The sequence below is a fragment of the Notolepis coatsorum genome (genome assembly GCF_963971535.1).
Source record: "Notolepis coatsorum genome assembly, chromosome: 6".
Classification (NCBI taxonomy): Eukaryota; Metazoa; Chordata; class Actinopteri; order Aulopiformes; family Paralepididae; genus Notolepis; species Notolepis coatsorum.
This window is the reverse complement of record NC_140170.1, coordinates 50,447,576-50,474,248: the sequence shown is the minus strand read 5'-3', so window position 1 is coordinate 50,474,248 and position 26,673 is coordinate 50,447,576. Positions and strand designations below refer to the sequence as shown.

General features: G+C 40.1%; 1 protein-coding gene across 1 annotated transcript in view; it reads right to left on the bottom strand.

Moving 5' to 3' along the window:
• The window catches only part of siah1 (siah E3 ubiquitin protein ligase 1), a gene marked incomplete at its 3' end in the record, with an annotated part of 191,979 nt that overhangs the window by 138,629 nt on the left and 26,677 nt on the right, over nt 1-26,673 (bottom strand). The window contains 1 exon segment of the mRNA XM_084317636.1: nt 17,097-17,217.

Here is a 26,673-nt window from a genome sequence, read left to right as displayed (position 1 = left end):
CCCCCACACACACACACTACTGCATCAAATTTACTACTTATTATTAACAAAGGCATTCGTTTTGTGGCATTAACGTCATATATAGTTACACGTTCAATAACATCAGCGTATTTACTAGGGGTGGGAATCACCAGTTTCATCATGATACGATACGATATCGATTCTTTGGACAACGATACGATATTTGCCGATATCACAAAGTCTCTCACGATACAATACGATACGATTAGATTCAGGTGCCTGCGATCGATATGAGATGATATCATATGCCCATTTAACACAATCAGTAACATTTAGATCAACAAAAAAAAGGTAATGAAAATATCATTTGACATTTGTATTTTTGAGCTCTTCCAGACATTTAAAGGAAAATCAATCTATTGTTTTTAATACAAATAGACCTCCTGTTCACTGTAAAGTGCCACGTTTTTATATATTGAGCTTTAAACTTTAAGCTACATTTTTTGGAACTCAAAACTCACAACCTCCCTCTCCCAAACCGTTCCTACAACAATTTGTTGATGTTGCATGATCATGTATAGGCCTACATTTATTATGTATTATATTGTTTATGTTTAAATAACATTTAAACATCAAACTCCTCTGACCTCATCTGGTCTTTCCAAAGACGCGCGCACACACACACAGAAAGGGAGAATGCTATGCTGTAACATCTACACACACGGAGCTACTGCTGTTGTTCTTGGGCGGATATGAGACTCGCCACAGGATTTTCAAAATAAGAGTATCGATATGAATCGATCTTATTACATCGCATCGATCCGATTCGATTGTTGATAATTCCATCGATGTATCGATCTGGATCGATGTATCGTCCCACCCCTAGTATTTACCCAAACATAGCAACGTCCGATGATGACATAGATAGCAAGCGTTACTGTTCATATCTCAGCCCGTGCTGAGTTGTGCGTGCCCAGTCTGTTAATAAAGTTTTCAATCAGACAGATGTATGGAAAGGCTTTTATTATAACATCCGTTGCAGTTAGGGATGGGTACCGAATTTGGTACTTTTGAGGTACCGAACCGAAACACGTCGGTACTACCGAGTATCGAATCAAGTGAGAAACCGAGAGAGAGAAAAAAAAATTACTTTTTTTTTACTTTTTTCTTTTCATGTCAACGTTCACACTCACAATATATGCTTACCTAGGATTTGACTTGATTTAACAACAAAGCAGTCGGAGCAATGACAAGCCGAAAACAGTCGAAATTGTAGTTATTTGAAGTTTGGATTTTTTTTTTATGACTGAGGTAGGTAAATTAAATTTCTTGAGACTAAAGTACCGAAAAAAGGTACCGTTGGGTACCGGTATCGATTCACAGGTACCGGTACCCAGGGAGCGAAATTTACTTTTTGACTCACCGGCCAGTGGCGGGTAGATGGGAAGAATCTACCCGCCAAGCATATTTCTTACCTGCCAAATTTTGTTTGATTAAAAATATATATATATATATTTTATATAAAAAAAAAAATTAAATAAAATATATATTATATAATCATACTTGTAGTTGTATTATCTGCGAGACATCGCCACCACGCAATAAGTCAAAATGCTCGCCATCTGCAAACAGCTCCACTGTCTGTGTGTATACTTGAGTAGCCTCCAGCTCCAGCAAGGATTCTCCGGCCCTGCAGCTAGTCCCTATATTCAGCTAGACCCTACATTCAGCAAGCAAGGATTCTCCGGCGATGCAGCTGGACCCTATTGGTATAAAGTTACGGTTATTTTGTCAAATCACATTCAACATGCCCTCAGCTAGAATACGCATTCAATCAATGTTATAAGACATTGATATCAGGAGCTATCTGTAGCTACTGCTAGCCCGGTAGATAACGTTAAGACAATTTAGTTTACTGGGACAGATGGATCAACGTGAGCTAGCTAAGCTAGCTAACGAGGGACCGGAGGTATTATGCACTTGAGTAGACTATTGCTGGAGCATTTGTTGATATCAGCAGCTATCAGTAGCTAGCCAGCTAGATACCGTTAGACAATGCCTCGTCATGTATTAAACTAAAAGTGAATAGTTGACTGGGTCATTGTTTAAACAGTAACGTTAGCTCTTGGAGGTCCGATATAGACTAGAGCAGATGGAAGTAAACAAGCCAAATGATAGCTTCCGATTGGTCATTTGCTTTTTTTCTCATGAAACCAGTTACGTCACTCTACTGTGATTGGACCGTTGACTTGAGTGCGATGTGGGACTTGTAGTTTTTTAACGATCTCGCGGCGGAGAAAAAAAAGACGAGCGGCTATAATCTGTACTCACACACGAGTATCGTTATGAAGTTATGAACTACACGTCTACACGCCACACGGCGGGCAGCCCTCTAAGTGTCATGCGCGGGCGGCGGGCTTTAGTTTCGGTCCCTGGCGATCACCGATCGTCTATGAGTCATATCGGCAGATACACTGTCGATACAGATTGTTTTTGGTTTTCTTATAGCAGCTGGCAGTATTATACTGTAGTCTAATCTTAGAAATTAAGTAAAGTGAATAGTACTGGGTGTTAAGCATAACAGTATCTAAGTTAATTTATTTCTGACCATTATAGTCAAAGTATTTTCCTATGAACTGAAACTTATAAGATCACATAAGGCTAGCATCATTGGCGTTCAGTTACAGCTACGAAGCACAATACCTAATTAGCCAACAGCTGCAAAAACGAATGTCAATGATGTTATAAGACAGAGCTATCTGTAGCTACTGCTAGCCAGCTAGATAACGTTAGGGTTCGAAATTAACGGGGGCTTGGGGCAAAATGCCCTGGAAAATTTACCAAATGCCCTCGAAAATCAGTTAAGGGGGGCAAGAAAAGCCCCTGACAGTTTACTAATTATATATATGCTCTACAGTGCGAGCATTTCCCTCGTATTTGCCGCTAATAATATGTGTGTGCGAACCGGAAAAATTATTTACTCGCAGTGTGCGAGTGAAGATTACAAACGCTCCGCTGTTAATAGTTCAGAAACTACAAGTCCCACATTCCACAAGGCGCATAAACGTCCAATCACAGTAGAGTTTCCTGCGGTGACGCGGCTGGTTTCATGCGAGTGAAAGGAAATGAGAACACAGTACGCGCTGGAAAACAAAGTCACGGTACCGGGATAGGCAAGTTATACATTCAGAATCAGACAACGCAAAAAATTAACAAGTTATACATTCAAAATCAGCAAAAAAAATCAGCCAAAAAAACGCAAAAAATTCAGCCAGCCATGAAGCCCATTCATTTTTATTTTGAGCAAAAGAGAGACGAGGAGAAAGAGGAATCCGGCGAGGCAGCTAATGTTACGGAGGCGGATAACGTTCGCAAAGTTAGCACACGCACATGCCAACTAGTGACTTTGGTGGTGTGTGCTATTGCACATATGCGTGTCCCGTTCCCGTTTGCACACGCACATACACACGCACATAGTAAGCCATCACTGGGAACGCTCAGAGGAAAGGGGTAGGGGTGCACCGATATATCGGTCGGGTATCGGCCGATAAGTGCCTTGTTGACTGCCATCGGCCTATCGGCCGATACGCTCAAATTTGCCGATGGCAATGGCCGATAAATATCCGTCAATTTGTGTTGAGTCAATCTGGTCCACACGTTCAAAACTTTGAAAAAAGTTTCAGTCAAGCGACCTGCACACACACGCTACTGCATCAAAGTTACTTATGATTAACAAAGGCATTCGTTTTGTGGCATTAACGTTATATAGTTACACGTTCAATAACATCAGCATATTTACCAGAGTCGACCATAGCAAGCATTACTCATTCATATCTCTCACTTCCTTCCTTTGCTCAGAGAGCCCGTACTGAATTGTACCCATTCTGCAATCTGTTAAAGTTTTCAATCAGACAAATGTATAGAAAAGATTTTATTATAACATTTGTTGCAGTAAAATCATTATGCCTCGTTTAGTACTCTTGCGGAGCGCTGGTAATCTACTCGTGGGCCGAGGGGAGCTAGCGGTATTAGCTACGGTTTGTTGTTGATCTCGTGAAAATCAATGGCGGACTTCCCGGAAGTAAAAAAACGAATAAGCACTTGCCGATTGGTGGTAAGAACAGCAGGTGGGTGTTAGCGGTGTGACGTAATTGGCAGAATCGACTGTCAATCAAAATGGTTCTGTTGTACCTGACACGACACATGCATTGCAAACTCAGATTATGGAGATATTACTGGAGAACATGGAGCTTTGTTTGAGAGAGATACAGTGAGTAGAGCTGCCGCGGTATTGATTATTTCCTTACCGCACAAATTTGCAAAATATTTCCTACCGCCGCGGTTATTACCGCATGCACACAAAAAATTAAAAAAAAAAGTTTGAATGCATTTTTTTTTTAGTAGTAGTCTACTCTTTATAGCATATAGCCTGCCTCTAGTCTAAATGTCTATTTTTAGAGGATGACTTTGCAGCATGAATATTGTTTGGGATTCGGCAAGCACGCATTAGTTATTGAAAGTGAAACACGGATTCGAATTTTTCCCCTCTGGTCGTGCGCCGTTCACTCGGTGTCACGGTTACCCCTAACCCCCCCCCGACCCTTTCTTATTATTATTACTATAAAGTTACTACTTTATAATAAAGGCATTCGTTTTGTGGCATTAACATTATATAGTTATACGTTCAATAACATCAGCGTATTTACCGGACAATAGCAAGGCAAGCAATACTCTATTCATATCTCAGTTCCTTTCTTTGCTCAGAGCGTGCTGAGTTGTCCCATTCTGCGGTCTGTTAATAAAGTTTTCAATCAGACAAGTGTATAGAACGAAGGGCTTTTATTATAACATTCGTTGCAGACAGTAAAATCATTATGTCTCGTTTAGTACTCCTTAGGAGCGATGTAGTCCACTCCGGCGGAGAGTTAAAGCTAACGTTATTAGCCGTGTTGTGATGATCTGACATTCAGGAAGTAAAAACCTAATACGCGCTTGCCGATTGGTGGTAACACACTGCATGACGCTACAACGTGTGACGCGTCTCTCTTCTGACCAATCAGTGGTCTGCAATGTTTCACGTGACTTTTCTGGTACCCAATAGGGTCGCTTGGAACCTCGATAGATGAGTAGGGTATATCTGCAGAGCCGCAAGCCCAACGAGAGGAGGGTAATTTATTATTATTATTATAAAAAAACAGCGGTGACGCGGTATTCAGCCTACTCTGCGGTGGCCGTGATGTAACAGCGATACCGCGGTAATGCGGTAATCGCGGCAGCTCTAACAGTGAGTGCTGTCTCTTAAACTCTTAAAACTCAAACTTTTTAGTCTTTTTAGTCAAGTTAGTCTGTTGAAGATGAAAGCCAGTGGGTATTGTATGACTCAGACTTCAGCAATAATCATGAGCATTATAAAATATATAAAAAACACACATGGCATGATGGAATACCATAAACATATTTCTTGATGTTTCCTTTTTTAAGTAAGTAAAGAGGCCTATGTTCATATCGGTGAGCACAATTTGTAACACAAAAAGAGACGTGTAGCCTATTTATTTATTAAATATTTTATTTATTCATTTTATTATTATTATTTTATTTGTTGCCATGCCTAAAATAATAGTCAAGCATAGGGCTAACACATTTTCATAAACAATATAATTTTTTGTTATATGGTTATAATAAAAGCTTTTCTATACATTTGTCTGATTGATTGAAAACTTTATTAACAGATTGCAGAATGGGTACAATACAGTACAGCTCAATTAGTGCTAAGACTGGAGGATGAAGACCAGAAAAATACTTTTGGCTTTTTTACAAGGGTCCTCCATTTTCAATTCATCAAAACATTTAGAGACATACAAATATACAGTAGTTTTGTTAATAAAAAAAAAGAAAAGAAAAAAAAAAAAAAATTAATTATTATTATTATTTTTTTGCCACAAATATCGGTATCGGTATCGGCCGATTGTGTTAGTTGAACAATCGGTATCGGCCGCAAATTTTCATATCGGTGCATCTCTAGAAAGGGGGGCTGAGAATATATGTGTCTATCTGTGTGTGTGTGTCTCGCTCTCTCTCCCTCTCCCTCTCTACATCTCTCTCTCTTGAACCTATTTCATTCAAAAGGAAGACATTGATGGACAGTAGCTATACGTATAAATTATAGCTCAGTTTTTTTTATGTATATTCCTGTAGTTTTGACCTAACCAGATTTATCATGACATGAGCGTTACTACTATGAACAAAACAAAGACAAGAGAACAGTTTTGACTCTTCAAATAAAGTGACTATATTTATTTTTCCAAATAAATATAATTTGAGTCAATCACAAAATTCACAATCCGTCAATGTCATTAACAATGTGTTTCCCTGAACAATGAGTGAACTAAAAACCAACAGGTATTGTGCTTTGTCAGCAGATAAAACATTTGACGCTATAGGAGAGGAGACTGTTGTGGTCTTGGTCCATGAAACAACTATTACTTGGCATTTATAGGACAGCACGCCTCAAAAACAATTAAATAAACCAGACAAATCATCTGTCAAACGTCTTTAATTTTGCAAACGCCTCGTCAATAGCCTAGGTACAAGCCGTGCTAGTTCCTTTGCAGCTGGTTTTGGATTAGCTTAGCCTTTAGCTGCTCGGCCTTGTCGGATTTTAATACACCATTGTAGCGGTGGTGATGTTTCAGGTGACTTATTAGGTTGGATGTGTTATAGCTTGTTGCCCCTTTCCCTCCTCGTGGAACTTCTGCATGCGTTACAAATAGAAAGCTAACTGTTTTCCTCTGAAACTTTTAAAAAGTCTGACGACGCCATCTTTGTTTACTATCTGCTGCCTCTGAATGTCACGTGACTACGTCACAGCCAGGCATGACAAAGGGAGCGCTGGATTTGTGAAAAACTCTGTCTTCCTAAACCACACGTTATCAGTCGTACCACAGTACTGGCAAAACGGGAGGAGCCTAAAATAAAAACAAGCGCCCTTCATCCCAATCCACCCACACCGGATTTCTTTTAACCAAAACATTTATTATATATTATCGGAACTATCAATAATGTTATCGGGTTTATCGGGATGACGTCATAATTGCTGATATCGGCCCGATAATTATCGTGCATCCCTAGTTTCAATTATAATGAATTAAATAATTGTATAAAGAATTGTCCATGTTCTGTCATCTAATAATTAAGGCTGTCAAAGTTAACGCGGTATTAACGCGTTATCGCCCGATTCTATTAACGCCACTATTTTTTTTAACTCGCGATTAACTTAAAAAATATATATATTGGTTTATTTTGTATTTTTCCTAGACTTCACTCAGGTGTATTGTTGATGCTCTCATTGATACTATGTTTGTTTCTGTGTGTGTGTGAGATATAGAGAGAGAGGGGGGTGAGAGAGATGAGGAAGGGCAAGAGAGAAAGAGAGCTGGGAGAGTGTGTGTGAGAGAGAGAGAGAGAGAGAGAGAGGGGGGGGGGGTGATTACTCAGCCCTTGTGTGGGTGAATGTAACAAGTTCCTAACGTTTTCTTTCCCCTATTATTTCATGCACACTTTATTCATTGTTTTAAATTATTATTTTCCTTTAAGTTGGTCAGAATTTATTTGGTCAGAATTTATTGAAAGGATAGCCCCTTGAGATGCAGCATCTCACTTTAGAGGGGGTCCTATGCACAAACGTAAAACATTACATACACAAGTACACAATACACAAATGTACAGATACAGTTACTGTAGCTTGCTCACCCTCTCCCACCCGCACCCCCATTCACCAACTCATTTTAAACAAAGAAGTCAAGTATACAGTACAATGACCTATCTCAAAGTCAGAAATAAACGTATGTACAAGCAGTGTTAAAAGCATGAACAGGTAGTTTCGAGATGTGAATACAGTGAAGTCTTGAAGCGGCCAAGAGAGGTAACAGATCTGAGAGAAAGAGGAAGGTTGTTCCAGTCAGATGGAGCTTTGTAATGGAATGACCTCTTCGTCCAGCTTCAGAAAATATTCTTCTGGGAACAGTAAAATAGGGATGTTGTGAATGTCTAAGCGGGTATGGTGATGTATATGGTTCCAGAGACTGTTTCAAGTAAGAAGGACAGTTAAAGTGAAAACATTTAAAAAGGAATAGGTACCAGTGAAGTTGCCTTCTTGCCTTAGGCTGCAGCCAATCAAGCGAACTATACAGAGAGCAGTGGTGTGTTCTGTATGGACACCTCAGCACAAATCTACATAGGGAGTTATATAATACATTGAGAGGTTTGAGATTAGTGTCTGTGGTGTTCAGATATACAATATCAGCATAATCTACAATGGGAAGTAGTATTTGGGAGATTATTCTTTTCCTCACTTCAAATGAGAAACAATTGATTGAGGGATAAAGTGAGCACAAGCTACCATATGTTTTTTTAATGGTAAGTTCAATGTGAAGTTTGAATGAGAGTTCTGGATCGATCGTGATACCGAAGTATTTAAATGAATCCACTTTTTCAAGATAGGAGCAGTCTTCAAAATTGATCTGTAGGTCAATGGAACTTGCACCACTACGTGAGTGGCCAAGCAGCATGCTACAAGACATCCTCTTATTCAGTAATAGTTTGTTGTTTTTAAGCCATTTTTGGACCAGATTGAAGTCTGGCTGTAGAAAATTTTGAATTTGATTAATGTTTTTATCAGACATAAATAACGGTATCATCAGCATAGAGCTGGACTTGACAGTGGGAACAAATATCTGGCAGATCATTAATAAATATAGAGAAGAGAAGTGGCCCCAATATGGAACCCTGAGGAACACAAAACAACAAAAAAAAGTTATTTTGTGCTCACTCCGTTTTGAATTTGATGCAAATTTGCAATGCATGAGGGTCATCCTTTTGTGTTAAATGGATGCATAAAGCAAGCATTTGTTGACTCGCATGTTGATAAGAGTATTAAAACTTGGAACTTGAAAAAGATCTGTTTAAGGTTAAAAAGAAATTCAAATAAAAATGTGATTAATTTGCGATTAATCACGAGTTAACTATGGACAATCATGCGATTAATCGAGTTAAATAATCGATTGACAGCACTACTAATAATATATTCCATTGCCTTTCCTATCTATCAAAGTCAAAATTTTGGTATCGTGACAAGTAGAGCTGCCGCGATTACCGCATTACCGCGGTATCGCTGTTACATCACGGCCACCGCAGAGTAGGCTGAATACCGCGTCACCGCTGTGTTTTATAATAATAATAATAAATTACCCTCCTCTCGTTGGGCTTGCGGCTCTGCAGATATACCCTACTCCTCTATCGAGATTCCAAGCGACCCTATTGGGTACCAGAAAAGTCACGTGAAACATTGCAGACCACTGATTGGTCAGAAGAGAGACGCGTCACACGTTGTAGCGTCATGCAGTGTGTTACCACCAATCGGCAAGCGCGTATTAGGTTTTTACTTCCTGAATGTCAGCTCATCACAACACGGCTAATAACGTTAGCTTTAGCTCCCCGCCGGAGTGGACTATCATCGCTCCTCAGGAGTACTAAACGAGACATAATGATTTTACTGTCTGCAACGAATGTTATAATAAAAGCCCTTCGTTCTATACACTTGTCTGATTGAAAACTTTATTAACAGACCGCAGAATGGGACAACTCAGCACGCTCTGAGCAAAGAAAGGAACTGAGATATGAATAGAGTATTGCTTGACTTGCTATGGTCCGGTAAATACGCTGATGTTATTGAACGTATAACTATATAATGTAGGGCTGGGCGATATGGCCTAAATATGATATCACGATATTTTCTGACCTTTCGGCGATACACGATACGCATCACGATGTTTTTCTTTTTTCCCCCAAACAATTCATTATGAGGCTTACCAAGACAGTATTTGAGTTTGCAAGCTAACATTAAAGACAAAATAAAATACCCATGCATTTAGCATTTTTATATTATATATTAGATTTAGATTATTGGATTATTAGATTATATATTGCATATATTTAGCAATGAGATATTATATGATTTAGATATGAAATATGATGAATTGAAAATGAGGGACCCTGATGTAAACAAGACAAAAGTCTTTCTCTGGTCTGCATCCTCCAGTCCACTGTTGACTGTTGTTGTATTGAGCTGTACTGTATTGTACCCATGCTGCAATCTGTTAATAACGTTCTCATTCATTCAGTCGGCAAACAGAATCATTTTGATTGACAGTCGCGTCTGCCAATTACGTCACATCGCTTGCACCCGCCCTGCTGTTCTTAGCACCAATCGGCAAGCGCGTATTCATTTTTTACTTCCGCCATTGGAGAGCTAATGACAATAACAATGGCAGCGGTAGCTCGCCGCGGCCGACGTTTAGCTTTTAGCTCCGCAGAAGGACTAAACGACTGGAGGCATAATGATTTTACTGCAACGGATGTTATAATAAAAGCCTTTCCATACATCTGTCTGATTGAAAACTTTATTAACAGACCGCAGAATGGGCACAACTGAGTCAGCACGGGCTGAGATATGAACGACTAACGCTTGCTATATCTAGGTCGACCTCGGTCGTTGCTATGTAAATACGCTGATGTTATTGAAAGTGTAACTATATAACGTTAATGCCACAAAACGAATGCCTTTGTTATCATAAGTAGTAACTTTTGATGCAGTAGTGTGTGTGTGGGGCGGCGCTGTTCAAAAGTGTCAACGTGTGGACCAGATTGACGCGACACAAGCCTCTTGGTCAAAACATCACGATATCCACGATACGTTTAAAAAGTGTATCGTTAATGAACTGTACCCGATATTTATATAATATCGTCATATCGCCCAGCAGTAATATAATGTTAATGCCACAAAACGAATGCCTTTATTATAAAGTAGTAACTTTATAGTAATAATAATAAGAAAGGGTCGGGGGGGTTAGGGGTAACCACCCCTGCCCGCGACACCGAGTGAACTGCGCACGACCAGAGGGGAAACTTCGAATCCGTGTTTCACTTTCAATAACTAATGCGTGCTTGCCGAATCCCAAACAATATTCATGCTGCAAAGTAATCCTCTAAAGATAGACATTTAGACTAGAGGCAGGCTATATGCTATAAAGAGTAGACTACTACTACTAAAAAAAAAATGCATTCAAACTTTTTATTTTTATTTTTTGTGTGCGTGCGGTAATAACCGCGGCGGTAGGAAATATTTTGCAAATGTGTGCGGTAAGGAAAACATCAATACCGCGGCAGCTCTAGTGACAAGACTACAACATACAAAAGCAGCTTGACAACCGATATCCTTTGCGTCTAGTAGGCATGGGCCAATTTGTGATTTTGGTGGTATGTGGTATTTGCACAGATGTTTAGCCCTTGAATGAATGAATGAAAACTTTATTTAACATATTGCAGAATGGGTACAATACATTACACAATTGTTAAAGGGGAACTATTTTACTATTTCTTTCACTATTTGGGCACTTTTACACAATTCCTGTGAGTCTATGGAACACCTCTGTAATATCTTCTTTTTTTTTATTCATTGTTTTGTATTTCTAATGAAGTCCTCAAAAACAGCATTTTTCTACCTCAAGATCTTAAGCCGTTTTGAGCCTGGGCTCCAACCACTGTGTGCAGCTCATCATGTACCTGATGCCACACAGCCACATTATCATGCAGCGGTGTCTCTCTGACATCACAAATCATCACATTTTCAAATGACTCAGTTCAGTGAGGGTGAATATTGTGAGAGGAGAATTGGAAGAATGCGCCAATATGAGAATTAGAGACATAGATCATATTAATATGAGTTCACATAGCTAGGAAACAATGCTAAACACTCAAAAAGGCCATTTATAAGATAGTTCCCCTTTAAAGGGGAACTCCAACATTTTGGGAAATTAGCTTATTTAACATCTTCCCTGGAGTTAGACAAGAAGATACATACCTTTTTTGTCTCTGTGCGTGCATTTTAGCTTTGGGAATAGACGCTCCGTTAGCATAGCTTAGCTTCATCACTGGAAGTGAGGCAGGACAGTAGCCTTACAGTGCCTTACAGTGTATTGCAAGGTCTGACATTGACCAAACTTGATATGCATGACCTTGGTGGGCTCTAGGTCAACTCCTGAAAAGGGGGTCAATGTCAGACTTTGCAATCAAAAGTTAGGGGGCTAATAACCCTTGCCATAATTTCAGTGTGCCCCTAACTTTTGATTGCAAGGTCTGACATTGACGGATTTTTTTTTCTTTTTAAATCGGTTCATATCATTTTTATAGCATTTCGAAAAGCTATCGTTTTCAAAAAATTTCGGAAAATAGAAAGATTCCGTCATAAACGGCATTTATTGGAATATTCTCGAATACACTAGACACGTTGTCATTTGTCGGCCTATTTATGAATCGTTTTCAAATAAACACTAGATTATCGATAGTATATGTGTACTTATGCACGATATAGAAGCAAGCTGAGAAATCGATTCTCTTATTTCCTCAACAGCACACACACACACGGGACACGCTGTTATCTCAGTGAAGACAGCTCTGATTATCCTAAAACTGGTAACATAGACTCCTTACCTTAGATCAGATGTTCTCCAAAAAGATTATTCCAATTCCTGATCACCATTCCAAATATCGATCGCGTTTATTGATTGATTATTGGCTGCTGTAAATATATATTCCAGGCTGCTTTCCATCTCGCGATCACTTCCCTCGTCATCAGATCCCTCGCCAGCATAGTGGAGCCAGTAGGCTCCCCCCCCACAGATCCACCAGTCTAATCGAATGGCCTGCAGTTACACAGGGATAGATGATAGGGGGCGGTATTTTCCCATCGGAGCTCCTAGAGGGGCTGCTGTACCAACGGGAGACTCGGTTGATGAAATATGAATTCAGATCGCTAATAAAAAAATCAAACGACAATTTGCGTCGTCGGCACTCAACGGGGGGCATGAAATGACGACATAACACGTCGCTGGCACTCAAAGTGTTAAGGGGATGCAGACCAGAGAAAGACTTTCGTCTCGTTTACATCACAGTCCCCCATTTTCAATTTATAGTGTGCACACGCACAGTATAATATGCATGTAATAAATAGTTTGTTAACACTTTCAATGCCAACGACGCTATATGTCGTTTGTTCCTGCCGACCGTTCATTGCCAACGACGCAATATGTCGTTTGTTTTTTTATTAGCGATTTGAATACATATTTCATCAATCTAGTCTCACGTTAGTGCTGCAAACTCTCTGAGCTCCATTGGGAAAATACCGCCCACTATCGTCTCCCTGTGGTACTGCACCCCTTTGTAATGGATTGCATGAAAACACATGGGGGGGGGGGGGGAATCCAGCTTCCTCATTTTACTTCTCGCGCAAGCCACCTGAGAGGATCGGATTCATTGTGGACCATCAGAACAGCGTGGAATACATATTTCCAGTACGCAGCGTTGGATCAATAAACGCGATCGATATTTGGAATGGCAATCAGGAATTGGAATAATCTTTTTGGAGAACATCTGATCTGAGGTAAGGAATCTATTTTACCAGTCTTAGAATAATCAGAACTTTTTTCACAGAGATATCAACGTTTGCCATATGTGTGTGTGTGCTGATCAGGAAATGAGAATCGATTTTTCAGCTCACTTCTCTAGCGTGCATAAGTACACATACCATAGATAATCTATCGTTTATTTGAAAAGTAACGATTCATAAATAGGCCGAAAAATGACAACGTGTTTTGTGTATTCCAGTGTATTCCAGTAAAGGGCGATTATCATAGAATCTTTATATTTTCCTGAAACTTAAAAAAAACAAGCGATTTTCAAAATGGTATAAAACGGAAATGAACCGATTAAAAAACAATCCGTTTCGACAATGTTGACTGCAAACAAGTCATTGATAAGCGACGGCCAGATTAGACACATAATTAGCCATAATTTAAAACATAGATTATGCGTTCACAAATGCGAGTGCTATATCATTGAAGTGGGTGGCGGCATTCAAGGGGGTAAATAGGAAAACACGGCCGGCACGGAAAGTGTTAATAAACTGTGTTACTTGAACAATTTTCACTGTGCTCCTAAATTTCTTTGTGTGCTCCTAAATTTTGATTTTGATTTTATTTATTTAAATGTTATTTAGGAGCACATGTGCTCCTGGGAAAAAGGTTAGCGTAGAGCCCTATATATGGAGACATTAATATTACGTTATCAAACATAGGGACGAAAAAAGTGTTGACAGTGTTTTATAATCATTGTTAATTTTCACCGAAAAAATTCTGTGCCCCCGAAATACAAAAAAAAAGCCCCCGAAAATTAAGGGGGGGGGGAGCCCTTTTTTTAAACTATACTCATATTCACCACGGTATAAAACGGGAATGTATGGATGAAAATAATCTGTTTTTTGCATCTTGACCGGAAGAAACTCAATGACAATCGACTATATTATTAGATCCATAGCTATAATATTTAATATAGTTTTAGCACTGCAATAGCCCCATTCATTACAGCACTGGCAGTGGCACACACTGCCATATGGCCCACAGCGACATCTGGCACTGAATGTGTTAATAATGGAAGTGAAAGTGAAAACTGAAACTGTGACAATAATTGTGCCATGAAAATCTCATACTAGGCTACTACTTCATATTTGTTGCCTCACTGAAATATCTGGTTTGTTTTCTGTTTTTCACTGGTAATGCTAACTCAACATTTTCTGCATGTTCCTCGTTAATTGTTAACGTGGAAGAATTTCACCATTATTGTAGCCTACCACAACGGAGGGCTTTGTGATTGTTGTTGAACTTGCAAATGTCTCGCCAGAAGGTGATGTCTCTGTCAGAAAATATACTCGCCCTCTCTCGTTGCAGGACAGGGCAATAGTTATGTATAGGGATGGGAATCGAAAACCGGTTCCCGTTGGGAGCCGGTTCCTAATTGTCCGATTCCTGGAATCGCATGCCTCCGTGACTATCGATTCCTCTTATCGCTGCCAGGTTTTTCTGACAGTTGCGCATTTCAAAAAAATAACGTTAGCGCCACGCATGTAGTAGGGCTGGGCTATATGGAAAAAAATCATATTGCGATAACGATATGATAATGTTATCATATTTCTCGATATCGATAATTATCGAAATTGTTATAAGTATTAAAAAAATAAAATAAAAATCAACAGATGCATGTTTATTTTGCAGCAATTCTTTGTCATTGCCGCCATCTTTAGTGTTACATCCCCTCACACTCCAGTTCTCAGGCTGTAGCTGGTTTAAAAGCTAAAGTAAACCGGCTTCTCTGCTGGCTGTGGCTCCAGGGGAGTTGAACAATTCTGGCTCTGCTAGTTTATTTTCGATCTTTTGGCGCTTTTTTGGTGGACAAACCACCGCACATGTGCACCGTGACTCGTGACTGGAGTCTAGTTCTGCTAGCACACATAGCCTACTGTGTACAGACTGTTTCAAACTGTATTTTAAATTAGAAAGCAAACAAAATAAAGAGAAAAATGTATCTCAATTTGGTCAGTATTGTCATTTGGACAAGCAAAGCCATTACTTTAAGTTGCAGGCAAGAAAGACAAGTCTGTCCACTGTCTCTGGTTTTAAAACTGCCCTGTTGCAGGTCAAAAAAAAAAAAAAAAAAACATATTTTTCGATTTTTTTGTAAATTTCGCTATTCGATATCGATTATTAAAATATATCACGATATTTATCGTTATCGTTATATCGCCCAGCCCAAGCATGTAGCCATGGCAGACTATTTGATTCCTTAAGGGCTCGAAATTGACTGGGTTTTGGTCATATGCTCCCGAAATGCTCCCACTGTTGACTGTTTCTAAGTGCAGTGATTGAAAACTACTCGAATGCTTTAGAACCGAGTCATTCATTTAATTCGAGCCAACCTAACAGCCACGGAGCTAATGCTAGCTAACGCTAGCTAATCAAGCTCATACAGACACACAGAGAGAGATAACAGCTGACAGCAGGTAGTACAGGTACAAATAAAAAAAAAGGGGGTGGGGGCTGTTGTGTAAACATTGTACTCTTTAGTTCACATATAATAAGAGACAGAGGGTTGACTGTTTACTAGTAGGTAAGTCAGGAAGTACCGTGCAACATACAAACATGTCCGTGTAGCAACACGAGGGAGGGAGCTCTGTGTGTGTGTGTGTGTGTGTGTGTGTGTGTGTGTGTGTGTGTGTGCGCCTGTTGAATGCAACTACGGTTCAATAGATTAAATTAGTTTAAGACATTGAACTGTAGTTACATTCAACAGGTTGTTATTCAATAGATTAAATTAGTTTAAGAATAAAAAAATTCAAAAAATAAATACATTTTAAGAGAATCTCAAATACATTATTTTATTTAAGTGTAGGCTATAGTTAATTTTTTTTGTTTACAGTTTTTGTATTTTTCTGACATGGGGGCTCAACAATAAATGACCATCAGAAATGTGAATTTGCATGTTGTTATTCTAACCAGCTTAGTTCTGTTGCATTTCCAATTTATTTATTTAAATTATAAATTTATCAGGGATGGATAAGGGAATCGATAAAGAATCGGATCGATAAGCAGAATCGATAATGGAATCGTATTGATAAAATCTTATCAATTCCCATCCCTAAATGTATTCAGAAAGACACAGCTGCCACACTCTAACAGACATTCACTCCCCACAGTAGTAGCCTAATATTAAAAATAATCTCCCGACAGTAGTAGCCTAATATTAAAAATAATGTATCAAGATTTCTATTTGTGGGCCAATTTAAATTCTAGATGAACATTGGCCAGTAAATACCAGCTAACATAAACCCTGCATGGAAATATGAAGCTCCATTTACAGGGCTGTAACTGGCGGCACTACAATAAAAACTAAGCTTGGCTAGATGTAAACGCTAGGGCTCTCCTCAACTTAAGAAGTTCTTAAGTCTGTATTCTGTTTTCCACATACAATCATGGAAAAGGAATTTTTTTTAATCTAGTGCATACCAGAGATGTGCTTATCATTTTTCAGGAAATATGTCATTCAGCATGGAAAAAAGTAGGGATGCACTGGTACTGGTATCGGATATTCCGAAATAGAATATCACTCAGTATCCGAGAACAATACTAAAATTTGATACCAAGAAACATGTCGAACATGCCAGAAATCAAAGCAAACACATTAACTCTTACCGGTTACCGCAGTAAGGAAATCACGTCACGCCCACCACAGAGTCAAATTGATCATCACTGCTGGTTTTCTCCAGTTTATTTCAAGCCTATTGTTTATGTTCCAATTGTGGCGTTGTGTGATCTGAAATAAATAAGACGTTATTTAGTAAATAATAATTAACGTTCTGATCGGAGAACGTGCACCCAGAACTCTCTCAGAGAGAGAAAGAGAGAGAAAGAGAGAGAGAGAAAGAGAAAGAGAAAGAGAAAGAGAGGAGAGAGAGAGAGAGAGAGAGAGAGAGAGAGAGAGAGAGAGAGAGAGAGAGAGAGAAGAGAAAGAGAAAGAGAAAGAGAAAGAGAAAGAGAAAGAGAAAGAGAAAGAGAGAGAGAGAGAGAGAGAGAGAGAGAGAGAGAGAGAGAGAGAGAGAGAGAGAGAGAGAGAGAGAGAGAGAGAGAGAGAGAGAGAGAGAGAGAAGAGAGAGAGAGAGAGAGAGAGAGGGTGAGAGAGAGAGAAAGTGAAAACAGAGTTGTGAAAACAGAGTTGTGAAAACAGCGAGGTCAAGGCTGCATCTTAGGGCTGGGCGATGTGGCCAAAAATGATATCACGATATCGCTAACGATATCACATCACTCGATATCTATAATTATCGATATTGTTATAAGTATTAAAAAAAATTATATATATAATTTTAAACAACAGATGTATGTTTATTTTGCAGCAATTCTTTGTCGTTGCCGCCATCTTTAGTGTTACATCCCCTCACACTCCAGTCCTCAGGCTGCAGCTGGTTTGAAAGCGAAAGTAAACAGGCTTCTCTGCTGGCTGTGGCTCTAGTTCTGGCTCTGCTAGTTTCTTTTCTATCTTTTGGCGCTTTTTTGGTGGACAAACAACCGCACATGTGCACTGTGACTCGCGACTGGAGACTAGCTCTGCTAGCACACATAGCCTACTGTGTACAGACTGTTTCAAACTGTATTTTAAATTAGAAAGCAATCAAAATAAATGGACTAGAGAAAAATAAATCTCAATTTGGTCAGTATTGTCATTTGGACAAGCAAAGCCATTACTTTAAGTTGCAGGCAAGAAAGACAATTCTGTCCACTGTCTCTGGTTTTAAAACTGCCCTGTTGCAGGTCACAAAAAAAAGTATTGATTTTTTTATATATTACCAATCGATATCGATTATTATAATATATCGCGATAATTATCATTATCGTTTTATCGCCCAGCCCTAACTGCATCTACAGAAACTTTCTGGACCACTCCAGTGAGAGTATTTTGACTTGTTTTCAGACCAGTGCAGAGGATGGTTGTGTTTATAGTCCGCTGATTAGAAGTGAGTGTAGGGCTGGGCGATAAAACGATAACTATCGCGATAAATTATTTCCTCGAAATAAACATGAAACGTGGTCGCAAAGTTTCGATATATCGATTTTCCAAGCTTGGATATGAGCACGCACTAACAACCAATCGGTGAAGGAGATGGCCGAGAGCGAAGGAGACCAGGAAGGAGACCCAGCGCTGCACCGCGTCTATACAAATAGTAGCTCTAGTTCTGCAGACCCCTCTCTGATTGGTTGAGCTCCATTTCTGCAGCCCCTCTGCTGGGAGCTGTCGCGCGGAAATAGGCTGTCTATTGCCATTCTCTAAGACAAACTCTAACCTTAACCAGCTCCTTAACCAGCTCCTTAACAGCGCCTAAACTTAACCGTTCTAACCTTAACCAACTCCGAAACAATGCCTAACCTTAACCTTAACCTTAACCATGCCTAACCTTAACCATAGAAAGAATATTGCCATTCTCTAAGACAAACTCTAACCTTAACCAGCTCCTTAACAGCGCCTAAACTTAACCGTTCTAACCTTAACCAACTCCAAAACAATGCCTAACCTTAACCTTAACCATGCCTAACCTTAACCGGCGAAAGAATACACGTTAAAAAAAAAATCACGTTAAAAAAAAAAATTTATGGGATTCGAACTCGTCAACAACGGACCGCAGGACCGCTGCTCTGCCAGGTGAGCTGAAGCGCTGAATGAAAATCATGGCGGATTCCGCGATAAGCACCTCAAAGCACCGCGATAACCTTACGCGCGAGGGGCTTCGCTCAACCAATCAGAGAGGGGGCTGCAGAAATGGAGCTCAACCAATCAGAGAGGGGGCTGCAGAAATGGAGCTCAACCAATCAGAGAGGGGTCTGCAGAACTAGAGCTACTATTTGTATAGACGCCGCTGCACCTCTGGGTAGAGAGGTAGGACTCACTCAACAACAAGGCTTGCTAGGCTAACTAGCTTGCACGGCGACGTTTTATATATTTACGTGCAGAGTATGTGTGCGCTGTGAATTCTGAGGCCACGTTCATAGTAGTGTGGGGTATACAGTGGACGTCGTTTCAATATATTGTGGCGGAAGAGAGTATTTTAGTGTCATATTTATTACATTGCCATGAGATATTCCGCTTGTCGGCTAACTTCTAACGTGCGCGGACTGATGACGACATCAACTCGACTCGAGACATTCGCAGCAGCATAATAAGACAACAGGCTGGCTAGGCTAACTAGCTTGCACGGCGACGTTTTATATATTTACGTGCAGAGTATGTGTGCGCTGTGAATTCTGAGGCCACGTTCATAGTAGTGTGGGGTATACAGTGGACGTCGTTTCAATATATTGTGGCGGAAGAGAGTATTTTAGTGTCATATTTATTACATTGCCATGAGATATTCCGCTTGTCGGCTAACTTCTAACGTGCACGGACTGATGACGACATCAACTCGACTCGAGACATTCGCAGCAGCATAATAAGTTAATTAAACTTGACATACATTATATCGACGATAATTATCGATATAGAATTATATGAAAATAATTTAATAATTTTATCGCGATAACGTTTTTGGTCATATCGCCCAGCCCTAAGTGAGTGAGCAAAATTCTACGTTAGACAATGCAATGAAAGGCACCCCATCTACCTCGGGAGGTACCAGCTTGGCACTAAATCATTTAGGTGTCTCCGAGGCACCTTGGCCAGATATATACAGATATGTTTGAAAACAAAGTATTTTCTCTGCAATCAGGACCATGGAGAGATCCCTGCAGCCTGCAATCAGGTCAGTTCAGGGAACAAAAGTCACCCGCCAATGGCGTGTAGATTTCCTCTTCCTCTCTTAAATTACGGAGGCTACTCAAACCACTCTGGTGTATACAAAAATTAGGAGCCAACTTTCTGTATTAGGGAAATTTATTTTTAGAACGCATTTTAAAGAGCATGGGAGCAGCAATAACAATGCACAGCAATATACCCAATGCTTAACACTTTGAGTGCCACGCCAGAGAATATTCGGGTTTACGCCCCGACCAGGGACCGAAACTAAAGCCCGCCGCCCGCCAGGGGCGGTCAGTTTTTACCTTTGGCGCTTGACACTTAGAGGGCTGCCCGCCGTGTGTCGTGTAATCAATCAAGTTCATAATGATACTCTTATTTTGAAAATCTGTGCGGGTCTCATTTCCGCCCCAAGCGCATCTCCAGTCATAATATCGATGGCTCTGGCAGTTAGCAACAATTAGGTTCGTATGATACTCTTATTTTGAAAAGAACCGTGGCAACGAGTCATATCCGCCCAGCCCTGCAGCGGGATACTATTGGCTAAGGGCTTCTGCTCGCAGTGCTCATGTCAACACAGGCAGTCTGCTCTAGAAGAGCGGACTTCCATGAGCTACCGTTACTGTTTAAACAATGACCCAGTCAACTATTCACTTTTAGTTTAATACATGACGAGGCATTGTCTAACGGTATCTAGCTGGCTAGCTACTGATAGCTGCTGATATCAACAAATACTCCAGCAATAGTCTACTCGAGTGCATAATACCTCCGTTCCCTCGTTAGCTCGCGTTAGCTAGCTCACGATAGATCGATCTGTCCCAGTAAACTAAATTGTCTTAATGTTATCTACCGGGCTAGCAGTAGCTACAGATAGCTCCTGATATCAATGTCTTATAACATTGATTGAATGCATATTCTAGCTGAGGGCATGTTGAATGTGATTTGACAAAAGAACCGTAACGTAACGTTATAAATAGGGTCCAGCTGCATCGCCGGAGAATCCTTGCATGCTGAATGTAGGGTCTAGCTGAATATAGGGTCTAGCTGCAGGGCCGGAGAATCCTTGCTGGAGCTGGAGGCTACTCAGCTACTCAAGTATACAGACAGTGGAGCTGTTTGCAGATAGCAAGCATTTTGACTTATTGCGTGGTGGCGATGTCTCGCAGATAATACAACTACAAGTATGATTATATAATATATATTTTATTTAAAAAAAATATATAAAATATATATATTTTTTTTTTAATCAAAAAAATGTTGGCAGGTAAGAAATATGCTTGGCGGGTAGACTCTTCCCATCTACCCGCCACTGGCCGGTGAGTCAAAAAGTTAATTTCGCTCCCTGGCCCCGACTGTTGAGTGCCACGCCCGAGAATATTCAGGTTATTTTTTTTTTATTTTTTTCGCGATCTGAAATCATATTGCATCACGCGAGCCTACCGTTGGAGATCCAGGGACCGCCGGCGCTCAGATTTGAAAAAAGCGCCCCCTATCGTCTCCCAGATGGTAAATCACCCTTTTGGAATGGACTCAATGAAAGTGAATGGGAGAACGGATTTCTGACTCCACATTTGACTTCTCACTGATGCAGCCGGGGTCTACCAGAGTTCATTCTGGAGCTTCTGAGCCGCGCGGATCATGTGTTCTACTGTATACACGGTTGCAGGGTTAGAAATTAACATTTTTTTTCAAGGGCTTTTTTTGCCCCCCTTAGTTGATTTTCGGGGGCTTTTTTTTGTATTTCGGGGGCACTGAATTTTTATGATAAACGGTAGGGGTGGGACGGTTCACAAAATGGACGGTTTGGTTCGTATCACGATTTTGGAGTCACGGTTTTCAGTTCGATATACGTTAATTTTTATTAAAAAAATGTAACACTCAAATCTAAACATGCTTCTCATTTATTAAAAATAAAATAAAAGGTTTACAGTGTTTACAGCCTTAAATAATGTTTGGCACACAAAGACCGAACTGACTGAAAAATATAGGCTACATTTGTCAAAGTATTAACTTAGTGCAAACAAACAATATGCTCAGCCAGCACTAGACTTTCCTTTCTTTCTTTAATATAAACACACAAAAACAATGTCAACCATGTTTAAATTCCCTGATTGTCAGTTCTTAATGGAAAGATTCGTTTTCTGCTTGAAATTAGTATGTTTCTGTCTATATTTATTTAGACTAACATTATTTAAATATTGAGTGCAACTGTGGTGGATTACGTAATTCGGTGAGTTGGAACTATCTATGGGTTGGCGCGGGTCCCCACGGACATTTTAGCGTGTGGCACCTTCAGCTCCGGTCACGTTAGGAGCAGTTCATAACATCAACAAGCAGCGCGAAAGCGATAATAGTCCCGGTTGGAGTTAGTAAAACACAGTTGTATGTTAGCCTTCTTGGATGTTAAATAAACGCCTATCATTGTCTTTAAACACCCCGCCTCTCAGACTACCATTTCCTCCTCTGCTACAGTAGCTAGTAGCTACGGTGTTAGCTGTTGTTGTGAAGGGCTAGCTAGCTAACAGCTACAAACATTGTAAAAACTGCTAACGCTATGGCAAGATGTGTGTAGGCCTATGTAATGTTAATGGCTATGTTTTTAAAGTCGTAATGAAGATTGATTTATATTGTGCGTGCCATTTTTACACAAACTGACTAGCACCTGGCTGGCTGCAGTGCTGCTGCTGCTGCCTGCAGCCAGTGCAGAACACCGGCTCCGCCAAATGAATTTTTTTATTTGCGCGTCATCTGAACCGTACGATACACAGACGCTCCATTATCGGATAAATATATATAATTAGTAAACTGTCGGGGGCATTAAGTGCCCCCTTAACTGATTTTCGAGGGCATTTTGTCCATTTTCAAGGGCATTATGCCCCAAGCCCCCGTTAATTTCGAACCCTGCACGTAGAGCTGCCGCGATTACCGCATTACCGCGGTATCGCTGTTACATCACGCCCACCGCAAGAGTAGGCTGAATACCGCGTCACCGCTGTTTTTTTTTTTATAATAATAAAGCACCCTTCTCTCGTTGGGCTTGCGGCTCTGCAGATATACCCTACTCCTCTATCGAGGTTCCAAGCGACCCTATTGGGTACCAGAAAAGTCATGTGAAACATTGCAGACCACTGATTGGTCAGAAGAGAGACGCGTCACACGATGGATCGTCTTGCAGTGCTTTTACTTCCTGAATCTCAGCCATTGATCAGAGCTCAGTCACAACACGGCTAATATACGTTAGCTCCCACCGGAGACCGGAGTGGATTACCGACGTACCGTCGCTCCTCAGGGAACGAGGCATAATGATTTTACTGCAACGAAATGTTATAATAAAAGCCCTTCGTTCTATACACTTGTCTGATTGAAAACTTTATTAACAGACCGCAGAATGGGTACAACTCTGCACGCTCTGAGCAAAGAAAGGAACTGAGATTAGGGCTGGGCGATATGGCCTAAATATGATATCACGATATTTTCTGACCTTTCGGCGATACACGATACGCATCACGATGTTTTTTCTTTTTTTCCCCCAAACAATTCATTATGAGGCTTACCAAGACAGTATTTGAGTTTGCAAGCTAACATTAAAGACAAAATAAAATACCCATGCATTTAGCATTTTTATATTATATATTAGATTTAGATTATTGGATTATTAGATTATATATTGCATATATTTAGCAATGAGATATTATATGATTTAGATACGAAATATGATGAATTGAAAATGGGGGACCCTGATGTAAACAAGACGAAAGTCTTTCTCTGGTCTGCATCCTCCAGTCCACTGTTGACTGTTGTTGTATTGAGCTGTACTGTATTGTACCTATGCTGCAATCTGTTAATAACGTTTATATTCATTCAGTCGGCAAACAGAATCAGTTTGATTGACAGTCGCGTCTGCCAATTACGTCACATCGCTTGCACCCGCCCTGCTGTTCTTAGCACCAATCGGCAAGCGCGTATTAATTTTTTACTTCCGCTATTGGAGAGCTCAATGAAAACAACAATGGCAGCGCCGGTAGCTCGCCGCGGCCGACTTTTACCTTTTAGCTCTGCAGAATGACTAAACGACTGGAGGCATAATGATTTTACTGTAACGGATGTTATAATAAAAGCATTTCCATACATCTGTCTGATTGAAAACGTTATTAACAGACCGCAGAATGGGCACAACGGAGTCAGCACGGGCAGAGATATGAACGGCTAATGCTTGCTATATCTAGGTCGACCTCGGTCGTTGCTATGTAAATACGCTGATGTTATTGAAAGTGTAACTATATAACGTCAATGCCACAAAACGAATGCCTTTGTTATCATAAGTAGTAACTTTTGATGCAGTAGTGTGTGTGGGGCGGCGCTGTTCAAAAGTGTCAACGTGTGGACCAGATTGACGCAACACAAGCCTCTTGGGCAAAACATCACGATATCCACGATACGTTTAAAAAGTGTATCGTTAATGAACTGTACCCAATATTTATATAATATCGTCATATCGCCCAGCCCTAACTGAGATATGAATTGAGTAACGCTTGCCTTGCTATGGTTTGGTAAATACGAACGTGTAACTATATAACGTAATGCCACAAAACGAATGCCTTTGTAATCATAAGTAGTAACGTTATAATAATAATAAGAAGAAGAAAGGGTCGGGGGGGTAACCGCCGGGCGCGCCGCTACCACCCCTGCCCGCGACACAGAGGGGATACTTCGAATCCGTGTTTCACTTTTAACGAATGCGTGCTTGCCGAATCCCAAACAATATTCATGCTGCAAAGTCATCCTCTAAAGATAGACATTTAGACTAGAGGCAGGCTATATGCTATAAAGAGTAGACTACAAAAAAAAATGCATTCAAACTTTTTTTTGTGTGTGTGTGTGCGGTAATAACCGCAGCGGTAGGAAATATTTCGCAAATGTGTGCGGTAAGGAAAACATCAATACCGCGGCAGCTCTACCTGCACGGTTGATCAATACATTTATCGATTTTTTCGAATGACGATCGGAAATTGGAATAAACCATTTGGATACCATCTGACCTCAGGTAAGGAAGCTATGTTATCAGTGTTAGGATAATCACTCGTTTTCACGGAGATATAAGCGTTTCCACTATATGTGATATAGCTGTTTTGACTGTAAAAGCCATGAGGAAATAACTAGGGATGCACCGAATGGGAAATTCTTGGCCGAAACCGATACCGAAAATAGGAAACAGTTGGCCGAAAACCGAATGCCGAAAATGATCATAGAATAGATTTTTTTTTTTACCAATGTTGTTCAGCTACCTGATTATGGAAAAATATGATTATGGCTAAACTTAACTTAAATAATAAATAATCACTATTATGGGTCCATAAAACATTTATTCAGCACTTCTGAATGCATACAGTACATTAATTCCAAGTAAAGTGCATTTTCTTTTCTCTGTAGGATAACTACAAAGTGCATTCAGAACAAAGCCAATGTGCTTTAAAACTGCATAAAGATCTACACACATGAGAGGGACAATAGCTTATAGCAGACTTAATGATGTTACTGTAGTGGCTACAGTAAGCATTTTATATAAAAGTACCCCCTCCAATGTACAGTAAATTACCTAGTATGGTTGTCAATATTCCAATGTACAGCTTTGCTTGTACAGTTGTACAGTGTTTTCCCCCCCAACCCCTCCTACCCAACCCCCCCCCCCCCCCCCCCCATCTCCTCTCCAATGTACAGTTTCTACGTCAAATGTATATACTCCCTTTTCTGGACTCTTTTTGTATCACAAACAGTACTGTATTTGCAAATCTGGTATGTCATAAATGTATAGATGTAGCAGTTAGGGATGGGTACCGAATTTGGTACTTTTGAGGTACCGAACCGAAACACGTCGGTACTACTGAGTATCGAATCAAGTGAGAAACCGAAAAAAAAATTTTTTTTTTTTTTTTTTTCCTTTTTTCTTTTCATGTCAACGTTCACACGCACAATATATGCTTACCTAGGATTTGACTTGATTCAACAACAAAGCAGTCGGAGCAATGACAAGCCGAAAACTGTTGAAATTGTAGTTATTTGAAGTTTGGATTTTTTTTTTTACGACTGAGGTAGGTAAATTAAATTTCTTGAGACTAAAGTACAGAAAAAAGGTACCGTTGGGTACCGGTATCGATTCACAGGTACCGGTACCGGTACCGGTATCGGTTCAAATGTGAAAGGTACCCATCCCTAGTAGCAGTACTGTCTATCTGTATGTCATATATGTCCTGATGAATTGAAAATGGGGGACCCTGATGTAAACAAGACGAAAGTCTTTCTCTGGTCTGCATCCCCTTAACAATTGTGTGTATTGAGCGGTACCGTATTGTACCCATTCTGCAATCTGTTAATAAAGTTTTCAATCAATCAATCAATCAGAGAGAGAGAGAGAGAGAGAGAGAGAGAAAAAGGAGAGAGAGGTAGATAGATAGATAGATAGATAGATAGATAGATAGATAGATAGAGAGAAGA